The sequence below is a fragment of the Euprymna scolopes genome, chromosome 3 (assembly GCF_053919585.1).
Source record: "Euprymna scolopes isolate OS-2025 chromosome 3, ASM5391958v1, whole genome shotgun sequence".
NCBI lineage: Eukaryota > Metazoa > Mollusca > Cephalopoda > Sepiida > Sepiolidae > Euprymna > Euprymna scolopes.
Window position 1 is genome coordinate 135,667,248 of NC_136484.1, and position 11,886 is coordinate 135,679,133.

An 11,886-nucleotide genomic window follows, 5' to 3' on the forward strand; every position below is an offset into this window, starting at 1 on the left:
CAAAATAATACCTATAATAGTAGGAGCACTAGGAACAATCCCGAAAAACTTTGAAAAAAGAATGGGAGAAATTGGAATCAAAGGAATGACTGGAAAAATACAACGAACAACAATACTGAAAACAGTTGAAATATTAAGAAAACCCCTCGAATATGGAAACTAACACACAAGAATAACAAGCGCGGGCAAGACAAACTGCTGCAAAACACGAAACACTACAGGGAACCAAGAACACTGAAAGCGCATGTCTATAAGTTTTCTAACCCAACCTTACCCTACCCCCCCATTTCCACATCAATCGCCCTCCTCTAGAAAAGAGTGAGACCAAATAACCAAGTAGAGTCAAAGAGGGAGGAAAGACCAAAGAACTGATCAGGCCTCCGCCGGATAATGCGAAGCGAATTGGGACCTTGGGGAGGCTGATTGCCACTCAAAGTCCAGTAAAGGTCAATAGCCGCTTCCAACGGGAAATCAATGGCAAGCTGCTGTTGCAATAATGCAAATTTATTTTTAAATATTATCGAAAGCATTGGAGAGTACGTGAAACCTGAGAGGACTTCTTGTCACTCATCTTCGAGGCAACACCACAGGCTGTTTTCAAGGAGATATCTTTGATGACCTGTGTGAACACTCCTTGTGAACTAATAATAATTAGTATACAGAAGAAAAGCAAGATGATGAAGATAAATAAAAGGAGTAGAAGACGGTAAATCAAACAAAAAAACTAATATTGACCGTTTTTACAGAAAGCCTCAGGTATGGTACAGTCCAAGAATGAATAGCAGAACCTTACTTAGAATAAAATAGTTAGGAAAGGTTAAAATCTCGAAAGTTTTCGTTGTCATTAAAATTTGACAGTTAACTGCAATCAGAGAAAATCACTGACAAAAAGGCTAGTATAAATAAGTTATAATGGCGCTGAGTTATGCAAATATAGAAACGGTTGCCGTTATTCAAATACCACATATCGCGTACGGTTTCTGGTAAAGACTGATATCATGACTCTGTTAGGAAATCTTATTAAATAGATATTGTGTGTGTATCTTCCTTTCGCCTCAAACCCGGCAGCACCTAATTCACAATTACCATTTATGTAGCACCTCTGATTTCAGATAAGTTTTTTTTAATGTTAATCATAAAATGTTTCGTATAAATTAGTGTTGATCTATCAAATTTACTTTAATTATATATATATATATATATATATATATATATATATATGTGTGTGTGTGGGGGGGGGTGTGGGGGTGAAATTGTCTGTGTATGTGTGTCTGTGTGGGTGCATTTCCCTACAAAACTATTTTGTCAATTTTTAGTCTACAGACTGCAGATTTGTCATAAGGGGTATAGAAGTTTGGGAAAATCTCTTTAATCGGTTTTCGGCCAGAAATTTTGCTATCAAGAGGTTAAAGTTACACAGTTTGACTTTTTAAAAAATTCTACCAACCTCCTCTGCCCAAGTTTTGTCTAAACCCTTGAAACTTTAGGTGTATGTCATTTGGGTATAAACCAAACATTTTAATTTGATTTGACTCCAAAACAAGAAATGTTAAGGGATCAAAATTGGGGTCAAATTAAAAAAATTAGTTTACCTTTGCAGTCTCTAGCAAACAATTCAGCACATTCAGGGGCTAAACATTTGAAATTTTACATAAAGGTTATTCAGACATGCAGCAGGGTTTTTAATCAGTTTTTAGACGAAAATTTGGCTGCCAAATTGTCAAAGTTGAAAGATTTGACCTTTGCAGACTCTACCAAACTCCTCAGCCAATTATGTGTCTAAACACTTGAAATTTTAGATGTTGGGTACCTGGACATGAGACAAAATTTTTAATATATGTATATATATACATACGCACATAAAGTTGAACAGTACATATAAATGTGTGTGTGTATGTGTGTGTGTATGTGTGTGTGTGAACATATAATTCCAAATACATAATGCGGAATTTTCAGGCTGACTTTCAACTATTATATTTCGCCCAAAATCCAATTCCTAGGTAATTCATTTTCTTATATATAATCGTCGCCAGGAGGAAAGAAGCAAGCCTGATAAACATAATTTGAACCATCTCACCAGCAGTAATTACTTCTGACCCTAATAACTGCAGAAGCACGATACAATAGTGTCTATAGATATATAAAAATTGTAAGTATTTATTACAAATATTATATATATATGTATATATATATAAATATTATGTATATATGATATATAAATATGAATATATATATACGTGTGTGTATATATATATATGCATATATATAAATATATATACACACATACACACATACGCCCACACACCCACACACACACAGACACACCGACACACACACACACACACACACACACACACACATATATATATATATATATATATATATATATATATATATATATATATATATATATATATATATATACAACGTGCGCTTTAATACAACATATTTACAACTTATAATTTTCACCTCCGGATTACAGTGTACTTCTCATTTCTCATTTCACTAAACAAGACCAGAAAAAATATTAATTGATTTTTTTAATGCAGATTTTCTTTTACGATGATTTAAAAACATTTATATAAGTTAAAAACGAAACTTTTTTCAACTGTTTGCACGATTACTTACAACTTTTTGAACACTTAAAAAGTGTCAAAATTATTTTAACTAGATTTTCATTTATTAAAAGTTTCTCTTACTTCTCCGATGGGAAAATTATAGTTTTACTTCTGCTAAAGTTTAAATAAACTGTGATTATCCCCTGAGCATATAAATTTAGAAACTCTGATCTCCTAGGATATTCTATTTGCAGTTTGTTTTTACTTTACTCTCCATTTTCTTGTTGTTGTTTTTTTTTGTCTATATGAACTAGCAGGCTTCCGGCGTTACCTGGGCGTAAAATACGCTTACATATGATATCTTTATTAATTCAGCATTTATTTATTATTATATTGTACCTTTTATATATAATAATGATTTGACACATTTAAACAATGACTTCGGTGCAATCGGCTTGATCTGAAACCAAAACATTCTGCAAGTATGGCTTATTGACGAGTAAAATATTGTTTTTGATGAATGAATATAGCGTACAGAAATATGTTGGCAATTTAAAATGCAAAATGTTCATTTCCAACAGCATGCATATTTCTATTACATTTGTTGTATTTCTGTAATGATTTATCCGTTTATAGCTCTTGTATGTATAATCATGTTTGTTTTACTTCAACGAAAATGTGTTATGCTAAATAAATATGTACACTCTAGACTGCTCCAGCCGTTTGACAATCAAACACAGAGACGGTTTCATAACAAAACTATTTTTAATTTATTATTAATTTGCCTGCACTGGTTGTCGGACCTATCGAGCAAGGATGAAAGGTGGGTTTTGGTAGTCGAGCTAATGACGTAAAGATCCTGCATTTCTTTCCGTCTTTTACTTTCTGTCTCTTTGTTCTATGAACCCTTTGCTTTTATTAACAAAGTTTTTCTTTGCTCCATCAGAGGTCACTATATGTGTCAAAGTCCTACATGGTATTTTCTTTGTTCTATGCTTATCTGGAATTTGTGCGTGTGTGCATGATATCTAAATTCTTTTATACAACGCTTTAGCACATGCGTTAATTTATTTATGGTTTCCAGTGCTTTTATTTAAAATCTTTCTCATCTAAATATCGACAGCCCAAACGGGAGATAGTGCGGCTGAGGAGCTAAGTGTTTTTATTTTTTTCAATTCTACATGATAGCATCCAAATCATATTTCTATCTTTTGATACCGGTACTATATATTAGTTATGCCATAATAATCGATATAGAATTGGTTTTGCAATGTTAAATATGAATTTTTTTAAAAATGTGCGAAACGAGCGGGCATGGACGGGAGTTCTTGCAAGTCTTGCATATAATAATACGTTAAAACATTTAAATAGGGCGATCGACGAAAATACAATGCATTTTGCTAAATTGCAGAAATTGCAGTTGTGTCGAATATGACCCTCGATCTAAAATATAATACCTTAGTTGTTTTTTTTTTTGTTTAGTAGCACAATGTAGTATCTCTTCTATTTAAAGGTGGCAGTGATATCCACTGAATGGATACATGTCACAAACTATTAAACCAGTTTTGTAGATAAACTTAATAACAATATATATATTCTGCAACTTCCTTAATAAAAATACTTTTATAATTTTTTTTTTTCAATTTAAACAATGGTGATACGACAAAATCTTTTGTTGTCCGTACGCGCCGGACGTCGCATATATTTCAGAAAGAAATAAAGGACGGATTAATGGCAAAACTTGTGAATGTTACGAATCCTGCTATTAATATCTCTATTCACAACCTTTCCGTATTATCACATTTTATTCTCTTCCATATCTTATTCTCTTTTATTTTTTCCCTCGTATATTTTCCTTCTCTCCTATTTATCAGTTTCTTATTTCTGTACTTTTTCTTTTAATTTTATTTCATTTATTATTATTATTATTATTATTATTATTATTATTATTATTATTATTATTGTTGTTGTTTTTGTTGTTATTATTGTTATTATTGTTATTATTATTGTTTTTATTATTCTTATTATATTTAATAGCATTATTATTATTGTTACTATTATGATTATTGGTGTTATAATTATATAATTATTGTTATTATTATTGTTATTGTTATTTTATTATTTCTTGTTTTTATTATTCCTATTATTATCATTGTTATTATTATTGTTATTATTATTGTTATTATTGTTATTATTTTATTATTATCATTGTTATTAGCATTGTTTATATTATTATTGTTGTCGCTGTTGGTGTTATTATTGTTATTATTATTGTTTTTATTATTCTTACTATAACTAATAGCATTATTATTATTGTTACTCTTATGATTATTGGTGATATAATTATTACTATTATTGTTGTTGTTGTTATTATTGTTCTTATTTTATTATTATTGTTGTTATTATTCTTATTATCATTGTTATTATTATTGTTATTATTATTACTATTATTATTTTTGTTGTTGTTATTATTATTGTTATTATTATTGTTTTTATTATTATTCTTATTATTATCATTGTTATTATCATTCTTCTTATTATTGTAGTTGTTTGTTATTATTATTATTATTATTATTATTATTATTATTATTATTATTATTATTATTATTATAACTTTTTTTCAATCTGGAATTTATGTAGCTTTCAATCTCTTCCTCATTTGACCATTGTCTTCTATTTTCTCTTTTTACATTTGTCGTTTATCAATCTTCTTTTTACTTCTGTTTTCTTTTCTACCTTCTTAATCAGAACTGTCATTTTATTCTTTTACTAGCGGGGGAGAGGCACCCGGCCTTGTCGTACGATTTTTAAAAAATTTTTTATATAGGCCTCACCACTTATCAAGGCCCATGGGGCATCCAAGTATAGGGCTTTAATATGTTTCAGCAAATGCGAATTTCATATTTATTATTAAAAGATTTAATTTTACATCGAATATTATATTGCACTTAATATACATTAGTAATTTCAAGAGCTACAAAAATAAGTTGGCTGTCATCAGCTAGACTAAAACCAAAATATTTAAAGCTCTAGCCGCATCTTTACTAGTGTAGCTGTAGAGTCATAGATAAGCAAAATTTAATATTAAACGACTTGAAGTAATATATTGAATTTGGCATGCGCAGAAAAAAATAAAAATATGTCGGCAAGTTTAAATGAACAGTTTGTATTTCACATAGCTGATATGTCTGTACGTGTTATCCAAACAAACAAAGCGTTTACTCGGTATAAACCATATATGGTGTATTATTACTATTTTCCTGATAATTTAAGTGTTAAGTGTTAAAGTGATTTAAGAGTTTATCTATTAAATAGTTACACACAAACAGACAGACAGATACACGAATATATATTGTTTAACTTATATAGATTTCCATCTTGCGCGTCTTTGTTGTTTCTCTCTGTATCTCATAATATTACTCTGTCTTCTTATCGTCTAATTTTTCTTATTAACTCTCGATTTCTTTCTTTCCTCTGTCTTTCTTCTTATTCGCTTTGTTTCTCTTCGTGCCTCTGTATCCCTTTCTCTCACATTGTTCTCTTTTAGTTTCCTTTAAATGGCAGCAAGCCAAGAAACGTCTAGCCCATTTTCGAAATAGTTGCCAGAAGTTAACAGCAGTTTCTGTGTGTGTGACTTTCAACCTGGCGGGAAAGATTTCGACACTAACAACAACAACAACAACAAGGTTGTCGGCGATGACCATTAGCGTTTCTTCCTGCCACTCTTGCCTCCAAATTTTACTTTCCAAGCATCAGCTTTTCCCGGCGATCTCGCCACAAGAACCTTTTAATATGCTGTCACCACCGACCCAAATGTGAGACTTCCATGAGTCGGAGAAGCGCAACACACAATTCTTCTGCCAAATTGGCCAGTAGTCAATAGAAATTTGGCAAATTCTCACTCAACGCAGCCCTCCACCTGATGATTAGCAAAGGACTATCTTTCGAAAAGTTCACCTCATCGCCACTTCAAGGAACTTCGTGCGAAGAAGTTCTTAGCAATACCCCCTACATCTCATCGTCTTATCGTTTGCCGACCAAAATTGTAGCCATTTCTATATTTTTGAAACACACACACACACACACACACACACACACACATATATATATATATATATATATATATATATATATATATATATATATATATATATATATATATATATATAACCATCGCTCTGTAGGCAAAAGAAGTTGTCGCATAAATGGACCTGTTTAAAGAGCTGTAATTAGCAAAAACTGCCTACATTGCGTCAATGTTCCTTGTTTCGGCACTTTTTTAGTTAATTTTTCCCCCGTCCTGAGTTCTGAATTATGGACGATATATCACGGGTAATTCATTCGTTTATTTTTCACCTGTAGTTTTATTTATTTGGTTTCACCCCTCACCTCGCCTACATTTTCAATTATGTGTAAATTATTTCATTTTAATCGCTACCTACGTTATCTCTTGAAATGCATCTGTCGAAGGATTCCTCTAGGTTCTTTTTTAAGTCGAATATTCTCATGACTGTTTTTTTCTGTCTGTTTTTCCCCCATTTATCCTCCTCATAATTCTAATAATTACTCAACTTATCCTTTTTAAAACTTATATATATGCATATAGATATTCAGTAGATATCATACCGCTGATGCAATTCTCTACCTATATAAGGACCAGGTACGCCCAAAGATGGAGTACTGTTGCCACAACTGGGCAGGAGCTGCCTTGATAGAGTTCAAAATAGACTTCATAGCCTCTTAGGAGATTTCCTTTTCTCTTCCCTGCAATCTCAATCTCACAGAAGAGATGTTGCGAGTTTGTCTCTGCTTTATGGTTATTTGCATGGTAAATGCTCGACTGAGCTTCAATCTATGGCCCCCCTCGCCAAACTTTCACGAGAAACACTCGTCTAGCTGAAAACACTCAATAATTCCCTCCACTCTTTATCTGTGTCTAAACCTAAACGTAGATTTCGTGAACAAAGCTTCTTTCTTAGAACTGCACGCCTGTGGAACTGTCTTCCGTTTTCCTGCTTTCCAGTTGACTACAATCTGACTGTCTTCAAGTCCAACCTAAACAAGTTTTTTATAAGCCGTTCAACTTAAGTTAACACATTTACCGAATTTTCATTACTAACGATTACTATATTGTCCAATTGACGACTGTAAACTCTTAACCCTTATCCTCGAGTGGTCTCTGGGTCATGATAAGTGGTGATTCCTATGTAAAAAAAGTGCAATGCATCCGGAGTAGATTTAATGCTTGAATATCCCAGAGACTAATCTCTTTAAATCCTAAGAGATATTTCTTCTGTTTACAAACAAAAGTTCTCTTTAAAGAAAAACTAATAGTCTCCAAGAATTTCAAATAAGTAAATCAATTCTCAAATAAATTTGTAGCGCTAAACGATTTATGCAGATAAATATCTATGGAAAAGCCGCATGGGCTAGTTAGATGCCGGTTGGTAGATAGGGCTCATTTCTGATGTTGGTAGAAATGTATTGTTGACTACTACTATCCAATTTTTCATGTGTTCCGACCAATGTGTTCGGTACTGCAAGTACACTTTAATTGGTAAATTACATTATTATTATTATTATTCGCCGAATTTGTTTTTTTTTATTATGAAAAAATCTCTCGATTCACCTCTAGGGGAGTGAGGGCGAAACGGGTCATTTTTCCTCTTTTTCCTTTTACATTGGTGTATATAAAAAGAACAATCTTTCCTTTCTAATTGAAATATTAAAATTTAGTGGTCTATCCCGTTTCATTGTCTCCGAGTAACTAGATGAAGTTCAGGAAAGACATAAGCATATATATATATATATATATATATATATATATATATATATATATATATATGAATATATATATCTATATATATGGTTATGTTTTCTTATATATGCATATATATATGTATATGGTTATATTTTTCTTATGCATATGTATATATATATACATATATATATATATATATATATATATATATATATATATATATATATATATATGAGTAAAAATAAAATAAAAATACAAGCGACGGTGGACGTTATGTTATTTGAGAAGGAAAACCGAGAATTTTAAAAATAATAATCAACTTTTCATCCCTATTTCAGGGAACATTATCAGGATTTCGTAGGAAAAATGTAGAAGAAAACAATTACAGACCACATACGAGTGGAAAGGGAAAAAATACCAAAGTCCTTCTCATTCTCGGCAGATTCTATAAATGTGCGTATGGAAAGGTCGAATTATTTTATGCATATATATACGCATTATAACGTTATTCATATACATACTTTTTTTTTGGATCTTATTTATTTTGTTGGAATTATATGAGGAGAGACGATTAAGGACATATAGACTGATTACCCAGGATCCGTATTCATATTTTTCTCTCTGATTATTATATTTCCTATAATAGGGGCTAAATTGTAGAAACCTTTTCTTTGTGTGATGAAATAAGTGCTGATTCCAGAAGTCTTCGCTTTGTTCTATCTACGACGAGATTGATAATTTTTACATGATCAAAGTTAAACGAGTGATCATGTTCATTCAGCACAATGGCAACAAAGAGCATTTAAGGAGTTTCCATTCTTTATGTATTTTTATGTTCATTAAGTCTTATTTTTAACTTACGTTGTGTTTCACCTATAAACATTTGGTGGCAGTCATTACTAAGGATAAAGCATATGCCGGCGTTGAATGTGAGGGTTTTGAGGGAAGTGCTTAGCGGTTTTTAATGTTTGTTTTATTGTTGCAGAATTTTTTTGTATCGAGTATATACCAAGTCTATTAAAGGTGTCGCACATTTTTGTATTAGTAGTATAGTTAGGAATGAAAAGATATCTGCGTGCCTTTAGAATAAGTAGTCCACAATATCTTGATGACGAAATTCAACATATCATGGAAGCTTTCAAAATATTACAATATCCGTCTTATTTCATTTCTAACGCGAAGAAAAAGGCCACTAACATATATTCTAATATAAACAAACATAAATATAAAACAACAGATACCTCCCTACTAAATAGAGATGTTTCCATTCCTACGCATACTAATAATACAAAACTTGCGACACTCTCAATAGACTTGGTATATATCCGATACAAACAACTTCTTCAACAATCAAACATCGTTAACGCCGCAGAGTATGGTTGAAATTAAAATTGATAAATCGTAAATCGCATTAAGGAAGTCGAGAGTGATCATGTTATTTCAACATCACGATCTGCACACGTGAACTTAAGTCGTCGACTTGTTTCACTTCAACGTAAAGTTTTCAGTAACAAGGCCCTAGTTCTTAAAGAAGCTGACATAATTATTACGACAATTGTTTTGTTGTGCATATATATATATATATATATATATATATATATATATATATATATATATATATATAATCTTGAATCTTTTCTGATAGACATTTGTTTGATGTCTTCCTCGACATTGCAAATTTTCAGTGGTCGTAGTATAAAAAATCATCTTCTGGGAAACAAATCATATCTAGTCTTTCGGGCCTCTCATTATTTTGTTGTTGTACGTGATGGAGATAGTTGTCAGCAATTCTTTCATTAACCTCTGATATGGAAGCCTTCACAGAGATTCTAAAAATTAAGAAGAATGATGTTTTTTTGGTATGAGACGCGATGCCCTTTGGACCGAGTATTACATTGTAACAAGATATGGAATTTGCACACTGCTAGACATATCCAGTTTTTCTCCAGCAGTTTCCTATTCGTTCTATTTTTAATAAATAACACAGTTTTGATTAATAGAGAACAACTGCTGGAAATATCAACATTCTTATTTTCATAATTTTTACATGCTTTTACTGTTTTAAGACTATTTTTTTTTGTTAAATGTGAGGAAATTCATAATTTTCAGTAAGGAGCAGAATTAAAATTGCACTAAAACATAATTTTTAAAATATTTTTTTTTCTGTTGAAAGGCGATATATCAGTAGAAATACTAACAATTTAATTATAATGGCGCGTATAATTTTGCATGAGTTTCGGCTTTTTCTTCTAATATATTTTTGGAATGTGATCACATTTATTAATTTCAGGCGAAAACACTTTAAATAACATTAAAAACATGTGCATTTATTTAATCGTCATACTTATGACACTCTGGTCTGTACACTTGTTTTGATATAAGTTTTATACACGTGATCTGAGATTAAAGATGCAAAACAAAATTATTTCAAGAGATCATCCGCTCGTATTAATCCGAAAATTCTTTTGTGTGTCATTGATTTTCCCCTACATTTGTCTAGTAAGAATTATTTCTAAAAAGACATCACCAAGTTAAGGTAGGGACCACGTGCAGGTTGTAAACTTCTTATGTGGAAGTGATTTTTGTGAAACGAACTCGATTCGAATATGGAGTCAGTCTGTGTCGTTCATTAAGCACCTGACTACCGTCACCTCCCATTTGAATAAATAAAACTTCTTGACTGGTATCGATTTATTCCATCTTTACTGACATACACTTTTCTCTCTTTATACCCTACAATAATTGTCAGCATATATAATTCGGAGGATTTCTCCATCGGCTACCAGATTCACCTTAGTGTAGTCCACTTCTTCGGTTTGTTTTCTCTGTTGATTATGGCAAGGTCCCTGCAACTCTAGTAGATCGAGCATCCCAGGATTTTTCTTGTTACTCTTGGGAAAAGGGTTTGATCATTGCTAATTGATTGGGTCGTCCCTGCCTGAGTACGTTTGGGCATTCTTTGTAAGAATAAATGCCCTGCTGTCTAGGGGTTCTGACTTTTAATCCCAATCTTGTGTCATATGGATGTTATTTCGAGCTGAATGTAATTTAAATTAAAATAGATCAACATGTTAACGTTATACATACATATATGTGTGGGTGGGTGTTTGTGTGAGTGTGTGTGTGTGTGTGTGCGTACGTGTGCTTATGGGAAAATATGCATATTACAGTTATATTTCACAGTTTATTTGTAATAATATTTTAATTAATGAAGCCCGATGTAATTATAGAGCACATACAAATAAATGACAAAAGTCTATATTCCAAATTCAAAAATGTTACACATATTCCCGATTATTTCTCTCAGAATGTTAAAAAAGAATTGTTAAAGAATGGAACATTTTAGTAACTGTAAGAAATAAACAGTATAATAGACAACATCTTGGAATGTAGAAAATACACGGTGTGTCGTTTACACAGACACACACACATGTATATATATATATGGGTGTATTTATCTCTCTCTCTTTCTCTCTCTCTCTCTCTCTCTCTCTCTATATATATATATATATATATATATATATATAATCATCCACATACAGTACTGTTTCGCTCTATCACAGGAAA